Here is a 16643-nt window from a genome sequence, read left to right on the forward strand (position 1 = left end):
CAGAACTGCCTGCTTAAAAAGGTAGGCCAGCTTTGGATCTAGGGAAATTATCTGCACTTGTAAATCAGTTTAAAAATGAATTAAAAAAAAAATTCAAAGCAGTGCTCTGAATTCAGAATAAGTAGCTTCCAAATAGGTGGGAAACAATGGAAACAGTAACAGACTTTATTTTGGGGGGCTCCAAAATCACTGTAGATGGTGACTGCAGCCATGAAATTAAAACACGCTTGCTCCTTGGAAGAAAAGCTATGACCAACCTAGACAGCATATTAAAAAGCAGAGACATTACTTTTCCAACAAAGGTCTGTCTACTCAAAGGTATGGTTTTTCCAGTTGTCATGTATGGATGTGAGAGTTGGACCATAAAGAAAGCTGAGCACTGAAGAATTGATGCTTTTGAACTGTGATGTTGGAGAAGACTCTTGAGAGTCTCTTGGACAGCAAGGAGATCAAACCAGTCCATCCTAAAGGAAATCAGTCCTGAATATTCATTGGAAGGACTTGATGCTGAAGCCGAAACTCCAATACTTTGGCCACCTGATGCAAAGAGCTGACTCATTGGAAAAGACCCCAATGCTGGGAAAGATTGAAGGCAGGAGGAGAAGGGGACAACAGAGGATGAGATGGTTGGATGGCATCACCGACTCAATGGACATGAGTTTGAGTAAACTCCAGGAGTTGGTGATGGAGGGGAAGCCTGGCGTGCTACAGTCCATGGGGTTGCAAGGAGTCGGACACGACTGAGTGAGTGAACTGAACTGAACTGAAATGTTTACCATCTGATAAGACTCTTAAGATGAAGTTTTTGTTTATAGACATATGAAGAGAATGGGAGCTGGTTTATCAACTTTTCCTACCGGAAAACCACAATGTTTTCTCTTTGTTGAATCAGCTTGGGTTGCTATCAAATATGAAAGAAGAGAGAAACTTTACTTTAACTCTTATACTTGAACCTAAAATGAAATATTTCGTATTTATCTGAAAACACCATTTAAAATTAAATGCCTGTGACAATTCTGACTTAGGGCTCAGAGTGCTTTTCCCCTTATTTATTTATTTTTTTAAGCTGTCAAGATATTTTGCTTTCATGAGTTTTCTACCCTGAAGTCCTCTCAATTGCCAATGACTCCTGTATTTTAAATCTGCCACCTTCAGTTTCACCCCCACATTCCAGTCTTTTTCAGAGCTTGGTTTATGGAATACAATCCATCAAGGACTAGATAAATTTTCCTAAAAGGAAGACCTGTGTGCGTGCTCAGTTGCTCAGTCGTGTCCAACTCTTTGCAACCCTATGGAAAATGGTGAACATGGAGTTATCACTCCCAAATACACACATGATTCTTCACATAAATTCACATTTGGTACCACATTGGTAAATGTTGGCAAAATGGTAGTATAAGGGTTTTAAAGTAGGGAAACACAAGCAAAATTTTCAACTGTTCTTAAGTGTATGGCATCTCTTCCACATTGTTGAAAGGGAAAATCACTCAGCCGTGTCTGACTCTTTGTGACCCTGTGGGCTATATAGTCCATGGAATTCTCCTGGCCAGGATGCTAGAGTGGGTAACCATTCCCTTCTCCAGGGGATCAAACCCAGGTCTCCAACATTGCAGGAAGATTCTTTAACAGCTGAGCCACCAGGGAAGCCCAAGAATACTGGAATGGTTAGCCTATCCCTTCTCCAGCAGATCTTTCCAACCCAGGAATCTAACCGAAGTCTCCTGCATTGCAGGTGGATTCTTTACCAGCTGAGCCACCAGGGAATCCACGTTGTTGGTACTGCCCTTTTCCCAGTTGCTCAGTGGACACATTGGATGGGAGAAATGAGAAGAAAAAGGAAAATGATAGAAATTGGAATCTGCATTTGACACACAACAATTGCTGGCTGTGCTCACGATGTGGGACAGTCCAGATCTTTACATCATCTCTGGCAAACCATCATCTCTTTCTTCAGTCTAACTCCTTAAGGACTTCTGTCTGACAGATGTAAGAATAGAGGCCACAGGGGAACTGACAATTTTATATCAGCAGGGTCACTCACACAAGCCTCACCCTGCAGTGGGTATTAATTTTAAAAGCTGAATGAAGGTTGTTGTACCCAAGACTTGATGACCACTGGGCCAAAAAGACCCGGACTCCTCTATGAGACGACAGGTGATGGAGGGGATCAAACCCTAGGCTGAAAATAGCCTTTTGGTTTCAGGAGCAGAACCCAGTGCTGAGGAAGAGAAAAGAATCAACAGTGGAAGACAGAATTAGGACGACCTAACCTGGAAAGCAGTCATAATGATGGAGACAGTGCTCTGTGGACAGCTTAACCAGATGGAATGGAGAAGGCTAATGGGGTTGAATAGATAGTTTCCTGTTTTTTCCCCAAAATAATTTAAAGTGGCTTCTGTTGTAATTTTACAGTCCAAGTGAAATGTGGCAGGCGTTGTGATGTTGTCGCTCATTGTTAACTAGTATTCATTGACTTATGAAACACGTGGATGCACGTGATGCTGTGCGATGTGTCACTCCAAAGAGTTTGGCAGCCCTAGAGGAATTTGCAGAAGCAAACCCAAAGAGATAGCTGTTCATTAGAATGCCACATCTTCCTCCTTCTTTCCCCCATGAAGGTTTGTAAATGTTTCTATTTAGAACACCTATTTTAGCTTTCACTAGACTAGCCACAAGAATCCTGAATACAAAGAGGAAGAGAAAAAAGGTAAAGGAGAGGTGAAGGCTTGGACCCCAGGACAAACCATGGGATGCTCGAGCATCTCACACGGTGTACCCATCCTAAGTACCTGTCGAAGAGACCACCTGTTGCTGAAAATTCCTCAGTTGCTGTTCTCCTTCTGTGCTGAAGTTTTTCAAAATTTTGAGGAAAGATGATGGGCCAGAAGGATTCCAATGGTCTGCTGTCCCCTGGGGCCCAGTCCCCTCTAGGGTCCAGGTCATCTGGCCTGCTCAGTGACTACCTGCCTCCTATCTGTTCTACACAATACCTGTTTCAAGAGCCATATTGAATCAAGTGGTCCCTGGTGACTCAAGGGTCAAGAATCCACCTGCCAATGCAGGAGATGTAGGTTCACTCCCTGGCTCAGGAAGATCCCTTGGAGAAGGAAATGGCAATCCACTCAAGTATTCTTGCCTGGGAAGTCCCATGGACAAAGGAGCCTGGAGGGCTACATGGGGTCGCAAAAGAGTCAGACACAACTTAGCAACTAGACAACAGCAAAAAGGAAATACTATAAGAGAGATGTGAAAGGAGAAAACATTGTCATTGAATACCACAGTGATTGGGCAAGAACAGGAACATAGCAGCTCCAGTGGAAGGCTTCAATTTGAATGAAACACTGTGATCAGGTAGAAACTGACTCTAACTTAATATCTGGGCCGGGGCAAGGGGGTGTGGTGGCGAATTTTGTGAAGCCTTCCAATGAACTAGGCAAACAGACTGGTGGCATGTTTGGAGAAATGACTGTGATTAGATTTTGCTTTATCATCTTGTATCCCAGGAAGCTCATTAGTAAGCAGACAATGTGAGTGTTGTCAAAATTTCCCTGAAATATACAACAACAATATCTCCTGATATCAAGCTCCCAGGAATATGATAAGGGCAGGTAGGAATCTATACCCAGTGCGTAGAAATAGGAAAACCACAGTGCTGCAAGGCTTCATTCACAAAGAGAAGCAGGTCATGGGGTACAAATACTAATTCATGCTTAGTAGGGACTTCCCCTTTGCTGGTAACAGAGCTATGGTTTAGCAGAGAAATTCTCTTTAGTTCCGTGGGGAGAACCAGTGTATGTGTTACAGATGTCTAAAGGGCATCATTGTGGGAAGGATATTCATTTCATCTGCTGCTGCTACTGTTTAGTTGCTATCGTGTCCGACTCTTTGCGACCCCGTGGACTGTAGCCCGCCAAGCTCCTCTGTCCATGGGATTTTCCGGGCAAGAACACTGGAGTGGGTTGCCATTTCCTTCTCCAGGGGATCTTCCCCACGCAGGGATTGAAGCTCCCATCTCCTGCTTGGCAGTCAGATTCTTCACCACTGAGCCACCTGGGAAGCCATCATCTCATCTGGGAGGAAGTAAAATAATCAGCAAAAGCTTGGTCACTAGGTACCAGAGCTGCAGGAAAGTAATTTTTCTCTTTTCGATTCTGTGCGGAGATCTGCTGGCACCCTGAATCAAGATGAAGTTAACACCACACTACTCACAGGGAACTTAGCATTTTAAAAAAGCTCACATTGTGTTTTAAACCTTTTATCACAAAATAATGGAAGTCATGAAGTTCAAGTTTATTCCTGTGGTTTTTCTCTGAAACATCTGTGATTTTACATGGGGGATGAGTTTATATTCCATGTGGATCTTTGTCCATTGAAAATATGATTGAAGAACTAGTGGTTCAATACGTAAGGCTTACTTCCCACCCCCATCAGAGGTACTTGCTTTCCTCCTTGCAGGCACTCCAGAAATTTTTTTTTTTTTTTTTAAAATAAGAAACACCAAAAAAAAAAAAAAATAAGAAACACCTTTTATGTTCACATTCATTGTCATTATTATTATTTGCTGTGTCTGAACAGTGTGACTCATTCCAACTAAAAGCCCCCAGGAGAATAGAGGAGGGAGGCTAAGAAACAAATTCTATTCAATAAATTACTATTGAGTACTTACTATGTTTGGCGCTATGAGGCCAGCATCCTTAAAGAGCATGTTATCCAGCAGACTATGTAGGGCAGATACACTAATAACTATAAATCAGGACGAAGTAAGGGAAGAGTCTTACCAAAGGTGCTGAAAATCTGGAGGAGTGGGTGGATCACCATTTGAAAAGGCTCAGCAGAGGTTTCAGAGGGAGACTGGTAAGGGGGGAAAACGCTGTGGAAGCCAGGTGCCAGCTGGGCCCTCCTTGCCATTAAGCTCTAGGTTGGACAGGCCTGAATGCCCACTCCAGGCCTCCTGGAAAACCCAGCCCTGCCCCCCCCCACCCCCTACACCCCCCACCGTGTGCCCATTGTCTGCTCTGCTGCATGTCTGTCACCATCCATTCATCCCCTCTGCTGAATCCCCATCTCTTTTCCTGATTTCCACAAAACACCACTTACACAGCCTTTCTGAGACGCCATTATTACTGAAGGGGTTGGAGAGATGGATTATAGCTCAATAATGATCTCAATGGGGCATGGCAGTCCACTCTAGTATTCTTGCCTGGAGAATCCCTTGGACAGAGGAGCCTGGTGGGCTACAGTCCGTGGGGTTGCAAAGAGTCAGACACGACTGAAGTGACTTAGCAAGTGCACACACAATGATCTCTGTGTTTAAAACTCCTTTGGGAGCCCCACCCTGTTGCTCATTCATTTTCACTTTTGCTGCCTCTCTTTTGGTTAAAAAACCCCAAATTCCATTCATTTTCTTTTATAAAAAATTAATTTATTTATTTTTACTTTAGCGGCACTGGGTCTTTGATGGCGCACGCGGGCTTTCTCTAGTTTCGGCATACAGGCTTAGTTGCCCCTCGGCATGTGGGATCTTAAGTCCCTGACCAGGTATTGAACCCATGTCCCTTGCATTGGAATGTAGATTCTTAACCACTGGACCAGCAGGGAAGTCCCCCCATTCATTTTCTTAAACACAAAATTTCAACCTAAATTGTAGGTTGCATTCTTCCTTTAAGAACTATGGCCTACTATTCCTAACAAATGACCCATTGGTGTTTTATTTTCTTAAAGACTGTTTTGCTCCCTCTAAGATAAACTCTGGTTGGTATAATTTTATTTTTAGCATGCAACAATGATAACTTTTCAAGGCAGCGCTGCAAGATGAGGATATTTCATAGGGTCATAGGTTAGAAGACCTAGAAAAATTCTTAGAGATTTTTCAATCGTTTCTCACTTTCCCAGTAAGAAAAGTGAAGCTCAGCCCTGCTCAAGTGCATGGACTTACTGGGGCAGAACTATGTCAGTTTGTGCTTTTCCGCTTGATGGTGAAGACTTATGGATGAAGGTATAAAGTTGGAAAATTAGGCATTTATTATAGGAGGTGTTGTTAGGTAGGTTGTCGGGTGGGAAAAGATGTGAATAGTAAAAGTAGCTTTTTTATTTCCTTGTAAGTGACCTCATAAGCCACTCACCCCACTGCACTGGCCAATAGGAACAACCTAGACTTTTCACATAGCAACATCTCCATTAATGTCATAGCAGTGTTTTTGATTGGTTTAAAGCCCAGAATATCGAGCCAGATTGCTAGGTTAGAAATCTCACCTCTGGCATATACTTTCTAGATAACCGTGGCAAGTTTCTTTATGCCTCAGTTATGGTATCTGTGAAATGGGGGACAATAACAGAGCTGCTTCCTATGGTTATGTAGAGGCCAATATCTAAAAAGTGCTTGGTGGTTGTTGTTTAGTCACTGAGTCGTGTCCAGCTCTTTTTGCTACGGTATGCACTGTAGCCTGCCCACCAGGCGTCTCTGTCCATGACATTTCCCAGGCAAGAATATCGGGGGGGGTTGCCATTTCCTTCTCCAGGGAATCTTCCCAACCCAGGGATTGAACCCATGTCTCCTGCATTGGCAGAGGGGTTCTTTACCACTGAGCTCCCTGGGAAGCCCAAAAAGTGCTTGGAAGAGTGCTTTGGGCATAATTCATGCTACATAAATATAAGCTACTTATTATTTCAATTTTTCTTTTTAGTATTTTTCTTATGTGAAGAACACACTATAATTATTATAAATGAATATATTAAAATAGTGCATTCAAATGCCAAGAGTAAAAGCATGACCTCTAAATAGAAGAACATTTCAACATACTTCTCAGGAGTTAAATAAAAGATACTGACATTCATCCAGCTCATTGCTTGTATCAATAGTTTGTTTTGATTATCACTGAGGAGTATTCCACGGTATGGATGTACTGTGGTGTGTTTAACCATTCACCCATTCAAGGACAGTCAAGTTGTTTCCAGTTTCTGGCTATTGCAAATAAAGTTATTATAACCATTCATGGACAGGTGTTTGTGTGAACATAAGTTTTCATTTCTCTGGGATGAATACTGTAGTGTGCAATATGTGGATTGTATGGCAATTGCCCATTTTTTTGTCCACACCCCAAAGCATGTGGGAATCTAAGTTCCTTGACCAAGGATCAAATGAGTAGCATGGAGTTTTAACCACTGGACCGCCAGGAAAATCCCCAGCACATTTTTTTTTTTAAAGCAACTGTAATCTTTACCAGAATGTCTGTTCTATTTGGGGTTACCAAATATAGGAATGATCCAATTTCCCTGCATCCTTACCAACATTTCGGAGAAGGCAATGGCAACCCACTCCAGTACTCTTGCATGGAAAATCCCATGGATGGAGGAGCCTGGTAGGGTGCAGTCCATGGGGTCGCTAGGAGTCAGACACGACTAAAGCGACTTAGCAGTAGCAGTTACCAACATTTGGTGGTGTCACTATTTTTTATTTTAGTCATTCTCATAGATATGTCATGATATCTCATGGTTTGAATTTGCATTTCCCTGATGAGTAATGATGTTGAGGGCTTCGCTGGTGGCTCAGTGGGAAACCCACTGCCAAAGCAGGAGACGCAGGTTTGATCCCTGGATCAGGAAGATCCCCTCAAGGAAATGGCAACTCACACTACTATTCTTGCCTGAAAAATCCCATGGACAGAGGATCCTGGCAGGCTACAGTCCATGGAGTCACAAAGAGTTGGACACAGCTTAGCTACTGAGCATACATGCAATGATGTTGAACATATCTTTCATGTGCTTATTTGTCATTTGTATGACCTCTTTGGTGAAATATGTCTTTTGTTCATTTTCTCATTGGATTGTTTGGTATTTTTACTGTTGAATTTTCAAAGTTCTTTATATATTCTAGATACTAGTCCTTTGCTGGATATGTGGTTTGCAAATATTTTCTCACAGTCTATATCTATCTTTTCATCCTCGTAACAGGGTCTTTCACAGAGTAGCACTGAAACATATACATTACCATATGTAAAATGGATAGCTAGTGGGAAGTTGCTATATAACACAGGGAGCTAAACCCAGTGCTCTGTGACAACATAGAGGGGTGGGGGGTGGGGGGCGGGAGGGAGGTTCAAGAGGGAGGGGATATATGTATGCTTATGGATGATTCACTGTACAGCAGAAATCAACACAACATTGAAAAGCAATTATCCTCCAATTAAAATAAATTTTAAAAAGCAGATTTTAAAATTTTGGTGGAGTCTAATTTATCAGTTTTTCCTTTTATGAATCATACTTTGGCATGAAGTCTAAGACTTTTTTGTCTAGCCCTAGATTCCAAAGATATTCTCCAGGTTTTTTTTTTCTTTCCTGAAAGTATATAGATTTCTGTTTTGTTTTGTTTATACTATACTTTCATTTGAATTAATTATTGTATGAGGTCAAGTTTCAATTTTTGTCTATAAATGTCCAACTGTTCTAGCACTATTTATTGTAAAAGCCCTGGAGGTTCCTGCAGAGTTGAAATCTAAACTGTATAGCGCTTTGTGAAGTGATTACCTCTAAGGATCTCCAGAAGCATGGAACATCTGGACGTGTCCTGTGTCTGATAATGTCTGCACATGGTTCTTCTCTGCATTTGAGGATGGTTAGGTGGGTGATGCCACCATTAATACTCAGGACCCAAGATACAGAAGGGAATCATGTATGTGATCAGAACTCAGGTTTACACAAACTGATGGGGTCCCAGCACCCCCCACTCCCCAGGATCCATCTCCACTCATAAAAGGGCTCAGGAGCAGCAGGTGAGGCTACCCCAAGAAATCAAGGACCTATTATCAAGGGGCAGGAAAATGATAGAAGAGGCGGCCCCCAATGTGGGTACTGACCCAGGATCCATTCCACATTTGGATGGCCCAGATTGACCTTCCACCCTTGATTTTCCTAATCAAATAAATGATTGACAAATTAAGTCAATTGAGAAAGCAAACAAACAAATTAATTAAAAAAAAGTAAATAAAACAATGAAACCACATTGTGTTCTTTAGATGTAGGAGCAGCAAGAAAAAAGAGAAAAGATAATGGCTTCTTAGGACAGCTTCACCAAAAGTACCAGTGAATCCAATCCAGTTGTTGGAATGAGAAAAGTATCTCTTCAAGTCATTATTCATCCTTTCCAAAGTCTTGCAGAAACCATGAACTCTTCTGCTCTTGGCACTTAAAAACATTCCAGTTTGTTAACTCTGGAGTCTCAGTTTTCTCGTCTCTTTTCTCCTCCTCCTCTCTTCTTCTTCCGTTTATTCCTCCTCCTTCTCCTTCTTCACCTTTCCTCTATTGGATCACTTTTGTACCATTGTAAAATATCAATCAGGCAAGTGTGTGCATGTATACAGGCATCCTGGCCTACTAATGTTGTGGGTTATGTTGATTAACTCCCAAATACTGAACCAGACTTGCACTCCTGGACTAAACCCTGCTTAGCTATGATGTATAATTCTTTGGCAATATTACTGAATTCTATTTGCTAATATATTGTTAAAATTTTTTGCATCATCATTCACAAGAAATATTGGTCTGCAGTTTTCTTATTTTGTACCATCTTTGTGTGTGTGTGAGGATAATATTAGTTCTATTAAAATGAACTGGAAGTGATTTTTCCTTTTCTTTTTCTATAAGAGATTGTGTAGAATTAGTATTAAATCTTCCTCAAATGTTTGGTAGAATTTCTCCTTTGTGGGGGAATTTTTTAAAATTGCAAATTCAATTTCCCTAATGATGTTAGGATTATTGAAATTTTCTATTTCATTTTTGGGGAGTTGTTGTGGCTTGTGTTTTTGAACAATTGGTTAATTTCATCTGTGTTGTCAAACTTATATGTTACTTTTTTTAATATTATCCCCTTTTCTTTTTGATGTCTGTAGTAATACCTTTTATTCATTCCAGATATTGGTCATTTGTGTCCTCTTTCCATTTTCCTTTGTCAGTCTTGACAGAAGTTTGTCAGTTTTGATCTTTTTGAAGAGCCAAGGTTTGTATCATTGATTTTCTCTGTTGTTTTTCCTGTTTTCAGTTTCATTGATTTCTGCTCTTAACCTCATTGTTTCCTTTCACTTGCTAGCTTTGGGTTTATTTTGCTTCTCTTTTTCTACATTATTGTGGTGAGATCTTAGATTATTGATTTAGGACTTTGTCCCTTTTCTAATGTATGCCTTTGGAGCTATAAATGTCCCTCTCAGCACTACTTTTAATGGCATCCTACAATTTTGCTATGTTGTATTTTAATTTTTATTCAGTTTGATGTATTGATTTCTCTTAAAATTTTTCTCATTGGCCCTTGAATTATTTAGAACCATGGTATTTAGTTTGCAAATGTTGGGAGATTTTTCTATTATCTCTCAATGATCAGTTTCTAGTTTAATCCCACTGTGAATGAGGAACATATACTCTATGAGACCATAAATGTATGGCTGGAGTTTCTCAGAAATCATCAACTTGAAATATTTCTTACTCTACCATAACGGAACCTGGGGATAGCCTGGGTTTATAAAGAACCCAGGCAAGCAGGGTTTCTCTTCACTGCCCACTCATTTCTTTATTAATGCAACATTTGTTGAGAATCTAATATGTACCAAGCATATAATGCTTCTCAGTTTAGACATTTCATTCCCAAGTGACTCAGTGATAAAGGATCTGCCTGCCAGTGCAGGAGCCACAGGAGGTGTGGCTTCAATCCCTGGGTCGGGAAGATCCCCTGGAGGAGGAGATGGCAACCCACGCCAGCATTCTTGCAAGAATAATCCCATGGACGGAGGAGCCTGGTGGACCACAGTCCACGGGGTCGCAAAGAGTTGGACACGACTGAGCGACTGACCGAGCATTGACAAGTGCTGATAAAAGGACAAAATTCCTTATGAGGACAATTTGACACATAATTTTCCAAATTCAGACAGAAACACAGTGACTTCATAGAGGAAAACTCCATAGAAGGCTCTATAAGAACTGCTCTATTCAATTGCATTTAGAAATGGTTATGTAACCGTTACGCTGAACTAGCATGACTCATAGGATGTAATCAATCATAAAGCAACACTTCAAATTTATTCCACAGAGTTAGCACTTTCTCGGCTCTTGGGTTTGAAATTTAGAGCAAATTTTTATTCTTCCAGTTACTTCCAGGTAATATATCCACTGGTCAGTAATTAACGTGTCTGGATTCGTGTTACAGTAAAAAAAAAAAAAACACATGACAGGTTTCTCCCATCCCCAGCTCAACCTCCTACAAACAGCTACAGTTGGGTTAGGAGAGAAACCTGTGTTCCCTTTCTTTTCCACATCCCTGCCCCTTGCAGTTTGTAGAAGGCAACTGCACACTTTTCTCTGGTTAGAATACTGGGAGGAGGAGGAGAAGGTGGGGCAGGAAAGTTCTTACTTGTCTGGTCCTCTCATGAAGATCTGGTGTTACAGTTCTTTGCTCTTCACAGGTATATAACTTTATATTGTTGGTTTGTATGAATTTTTTGGAGGTGCTCCAGGGTAGGCTTCTCTCACCAAGATTTCCCTGTGAACAGATAGATCCATCTTACTATGGCTGATCACTTACTCTTTCCTGGGACCCCAGGAATCTGTTGCCAACTCCAGCTTTTTTGTTCATCTGGCTACACATCCAAATGATCCTCTTAGAAAGGATGCAAGATAACCCCATGCTTGCATTCTCTTGTGGGTGACCCACATCTGATCCAGAGGAACTACTTACATTTTCTTTGCCCCTGAAGATTTAGAAAAGTTGGGGGGGGGAGGACACCCAGCACCCAGACTACTCTATACAAAACAACTCTCATCTCGAATCTCTAGTTTTCATTTTTGGTGTACTTTATATTTATGTAAGGGGTTGAAAGCCATGTGATCAGATATTGATAACCTCCCTTGCAAATTTTGCACATGGAAGTCTTATACCTCACTTTTAAATGTGACATCAATGTCTTAGTGTGTTAGCTGAAACTTTCATTCTTCTGCAGTTCTACCTGCCTTGTGATGCTAGAATGACCAGTTTTTAATCCCATCTTTGGTTTAGACTTGCCATGTCACCATGACAAGTAGCCTTTTCTTCCCCTAGTTTCATCATCTAAGGGAAAGTTAATATCAAGTCTTTATGTAATTTGAAGTACTCACTTTCATAATCTGGAGATTCCTAGGGCTTCCACGACAAAATACCACCAACTGGGTGTTTTAAAGGTTGGGCAGTCCCCAACTTTTTGGTACCAAGAACCAGTTTCATGGAAGACAGTTTTTCTATGGATCACGGATGGGGGGAAGATGGTTTTGGGATGATTCAATGGATCAGGGGTGGGGGGAGATGGTTTTGGGATGATTCAATGGATCAGGGGTGGGGGGAGATGGTTTTGGGATGATTCAATGGATCAGGGGTGGGGGGAGATGGTTTTGGGATGATTCAATGGATCAGGGGTGGGGGAAGATGGTTTTGGGTTGATTCAAGCACATTACATTTACTGTGCACTTTATTTCTATTATTACATCAGCTCCACCTCAGATCATCAGACATTCAGATCCGGGAGGTTGGAGACCCATGGTATAAACAATAGAAATTTATATCTCACTGTTCTGGAGGTTAGGAGTCCAAAATCAAAGTGTTACTGAGGCCACATCCCCCCACCAAAGACTCAGACTAGAACCTGTACTGAGCTTCTCTCCTAGCTTCTGAGGGGTACTGGCAGTCTTTGACTTGCAGCTACATCACTCCAGTCTCTGCCTCAGTCTTCACATGATGGTCTTCCTGCATGTCTACATCTCTGAAGGACCTTCTTATAGGGACACCAGTCATTGGGTTTAGGGCCCACACTAACCCAGTATGACATTATCTTAATGTGGTTACATTGACAAAGACTCTTATTTCCAAATAAGGTCATATTCACAGGTTCTGAGTTATCATGGATTGGGGGGAGGTAAGGGTAACACTGAATATACAATCCAGTACAGGTACTTTTGCCTGGAGAATCTCATGGACGGAGAAGCCTGGTGGGCTGCAGTCCATAGGGTCGCAAAGAGTTGGACACGACTGAGCGACTTCACTTTCACTTTTCACTTTCATGCATTGGAGAAGGAAATGGCAACCCACTCCAGTGTTCTTGCCTGGAGAATTCCAGGGACGGCGGAGCCTGGCAGGCTGCTGTCTATAGGGTCGCACAGAGTCGGACATGACTGAAGCGACTTAGCGGCAGCAGCAGCAGCACAGATACAGTAATATTTTCTATACATTTGTTTTTATTTGTTTATTTTTTGGCCATGTTGTGCAGCAGATGGGATCTTAGTTGCCCCACCAGGGATCGAACCCATGCCCCCTGCAATGGAAACACAGTCTTACCCACTGGACTGCCAGGGAAGCCCCTAATATTATCTATAGGAAAGTTCAACATCAGTTGCAAATGTGACTTTGCATGTTTTTTCCAACAAATGACCTTTTGAAAACTATGGAGCTTACATCGGTTTTGGAAAAATCTGTGGAAATGGGTACCTCTGGGCTGCACTAGAGTGCACTGCATAGCTGTAGTCATAATCATAGCTGCTGCTGCTGCTGCTAAGTCGCTTCAGTCGTGTCCGACTCTGTGCGACCCCATAGATGGCAGCCCATCAGGCTCCACCGTCCCTGGGATTCTCCAGGCAAGAATACTGGAGTGGGTTGCCATTTCCTTCTCCAGTGCATGAAAGGGAAAAGTGAAAGTGAAGTCGCTCAGTCGTGTCCGACTCTTAGCGACCCCAAGGACTATAGCCTACCAGGCTCCTCCGTCCATGGGATTTTCCAGGCAAGAGTACTGGAGTGGGGTGCCATTGCCTTCTCCGCATAATCATAGAGGAATATGACAAAGGAAGCAAACAAGCAGCTTAATAAGCATGGGTACGTATCATGTGAGAGAATCGAAGCAAGCTAATAATAGCTACTCTAGAGATGAGCTAACCGATGATTTTTCCCCAGCTGAATCCTCAGAGGGATGATGTAGTATTTGTTGATTTCGCCATGTGACTTGTGAAAACAAAAGAGATACAAAGAAGGCAAATGACATTGTAATTTTGAGTGGTTTGACTGTAACCGCACATACTACACTAGTAGTGATGTGTCGTTTTGTCTACTTATCCCTTTTTAAGCCTCTGCAACATTTTAGACATTTTTCCTGAGAGTATTTCCCGCCCCTCCCCACTCCTGTACCAGGTTTCCCCTTTGCTAAAAGTTTAAATGGTTGGTTGGAACCCTGTTCAAATAATGACATAACATCAGGCATAGAACTTGAAAACCACTAAAGGAGAGTTTTCACGCTATCCATCAAAATTGGGTTTTTTTAGACTAACTTCAAATACAGCTTCTTCAAGACATCAATAAAGTCTGTCCTGACAAAATCTGGAACTTTAGAATGATCCAGTGAATGGTTCATGCTTATGTATGTTCTATTTCCTATCCAAACACTCTTGCTAATCTTGAGTAACTTCTTCCTGGACCTTTGATTTCACTTGGCCAAGAGTGTCTCTGGAAAACCATCTATTTATGTACCTCTGCTGATTTAATGAGATTGCCATGCAACTTTAAAAACTCGGTGTGACTACATTACATAGCATGTATTTCCTTCTGTTTTACATGGAACTTCTTTTTGGACCATGGTAAATGCCACTACAGGCCTACCTTCTATGTGCAAGCAGTCAGCAGATACTTATCTATTCTTTTGCTGCAAACGATTGATGCCAAATTTAAATCTTCCTCTGGATAATTGTTTTCTTTGTGTCTTGCTGTGTTATTGCGTCTTTCCTGCAATTTGTATTTTCTTTTGTAAGACATTTGGATTCTTGTGAAAGTGTTATGTATGTAAATAATGGAAACAACACCCACACCATCCCTTAGCTGCTGTGGCTGCTGCCACACTTTCTTCTTGTTTTCTTTCTTCCTTCTCATCATCTTTTTTTTTTTTCTTAAATCACCATAAGAATAGTTCTTAGGAATAGAAATGTTGCAACAATCTTAAAGATAAAGTCAGTGCTTTATTATGAATTAGCAGAGAGTAATAAAAATTGGCCTCTCTAGCTGATGGCCAGACTGACTGTTGTAAACTTCATGTCATTTTGTGCTGGCTTAAAACACAGTAGCAGATGTGATACACTTTGTATAACGTTCCACCACAGATTGAGCAGGGCAGGAGGTATAACACCATAGGTCAAAGTGAAATGGGTGTATGGGAACCAGAGAAATGATTGAGCTTCTGTATGCGTTAGCCTATATTTATAAAGTAAATTGGCTTCCCTCATAGCTCAGTTGGCAAAGAATCCACCTGCAGTGCAGGAGATCCCAGTTCAATTCCTGGTCCGGGAAGATCCGCTGGAGAAGGGATAGGCTACCCACTCCTGTATGCTTGGGCTTCCCTGGTGGCTCAGCTGGTAAAGAATCTGCCTGCAATGCGGGAGACCTGGGTTCGATCCCTGGGTTAGGAAAATCCCCCAGAGAAGGGAAAGGCTACCCACTCCAGTATTCTGGCCTGGAGAATCTCATGGCCTGTATAGTACATGGGGTCGAAAAGAGTCGGACACAACTGAGGGACTTTCACTTTCATAAAGTAAGTTAGGCCACAAAGATTTTTCTCCATCTTGGAGAAAGAAGCCAAAACTACAAGTTGTGCAAAACAACTGGGCCCGTTTGTAGTCAGTAGTCTTCCAGGACTTTTAGGATATCTTTTACCTAAAGGGCTCCAAGGGCAGTGCTTGGAGTCTCAAGATCTACACACACAAGCAGGGCCATGAAGTCCCAGCATCATAGATGTTAAGAGACAGAAGGGACTGAGCCCGCTGCCCTCACTCTATGCTAGCCTCCTTCCCTTCAGTAGGAGACATTTGTGTGTAAGGCAGGCTGAGACCGCATCAGCTCAGGCCCTGGGAAGGGGGAAGAAGCCAAGATTCAGGGGGACAGAGGGGACAGAGCGTGTCTTCAGAAGCTAGCCGTCCCCAGGAGGCAGTGAGGCAGACTGGTGTGCAGCGGTCAAAGGCCGTGGCTAACTCAGATTGAGTCAGGCTACTTGGATATCTGAGTGTGACTCTCTGCCAGCAGAACACAGTTCTGGAAGAAGTCCAGGTGACAATATTCAAAATCAGGCACAGTTCCAGGTGATCGGGCCAGTCACAGCGGGTCCCCAGCAGAAGCTGAGAAGAGAGTAGAAAATCACACCCTGCTTCCCAGAGGAAGGGGCAGTGCAAGCCTCTGGCGGAATGTGAGGACCGCATTGAGAAAACTGGGGTCCTGGCCAGGATCCAATCCCTGCAGAGAACTGACACGCTAGCAGAGAAACTGAGGCCAACTGGAGTCACACGGCTTTGGCCAAAGTGGTAAGAGCACTCTGAGATGCAGAGTCTACAGGAGGAACCAGATTTCCAGGTCTCTAGGCAACCAAACCAGTTTTGTCTATTAATAGGGCTAAGGCTGATGACATTGATCAGGACTGGCTCAGATTGGCTGGGGGCAACTAAGAGCTTCTGGAACTTGACTGTGTGTAAGAATTACCTAGGGATCTTGTTAAAATGAAGATTCTGATTGGGTAAACCTGAGTTGGAGCCAGTATTCTGAATTTCTAACAAGATTCCAAGGGATGCTGCTGGTTTTCTAGAATAGCAGAACTCAGAGAATCCACACTTGC

General features: G+C 42.3%; 1 protein-coding gene across 2 annotated transcripts in view; it reads left to right on the forward strand.

The window, feature by feature from the left end:
• Window positions 1-16643, forward strand: part of ATXN1 (ataxin 1) — a 451903-nt gene that overhangs the window by 3581 nt on the left and 431679 nt on the right. The window lies entirely within an intron of this gene.

Source organism: Giraffa tippelskirchi, chromosome 8, assembly GCF_054371585.1.
Source record: "Giraffa tippelskirchi isolate mGirTip1 chromosome 8, T2T-mGirTip1v1.2.pri, whole genome shotgun sequence".
Classification (NCBI taxonomy): Eukaryota; Metazoa; Chordata; class Mammalia; order Artiodactyla; family Giraffidae; genus Giraffa; species Giraffa tippelskirchi.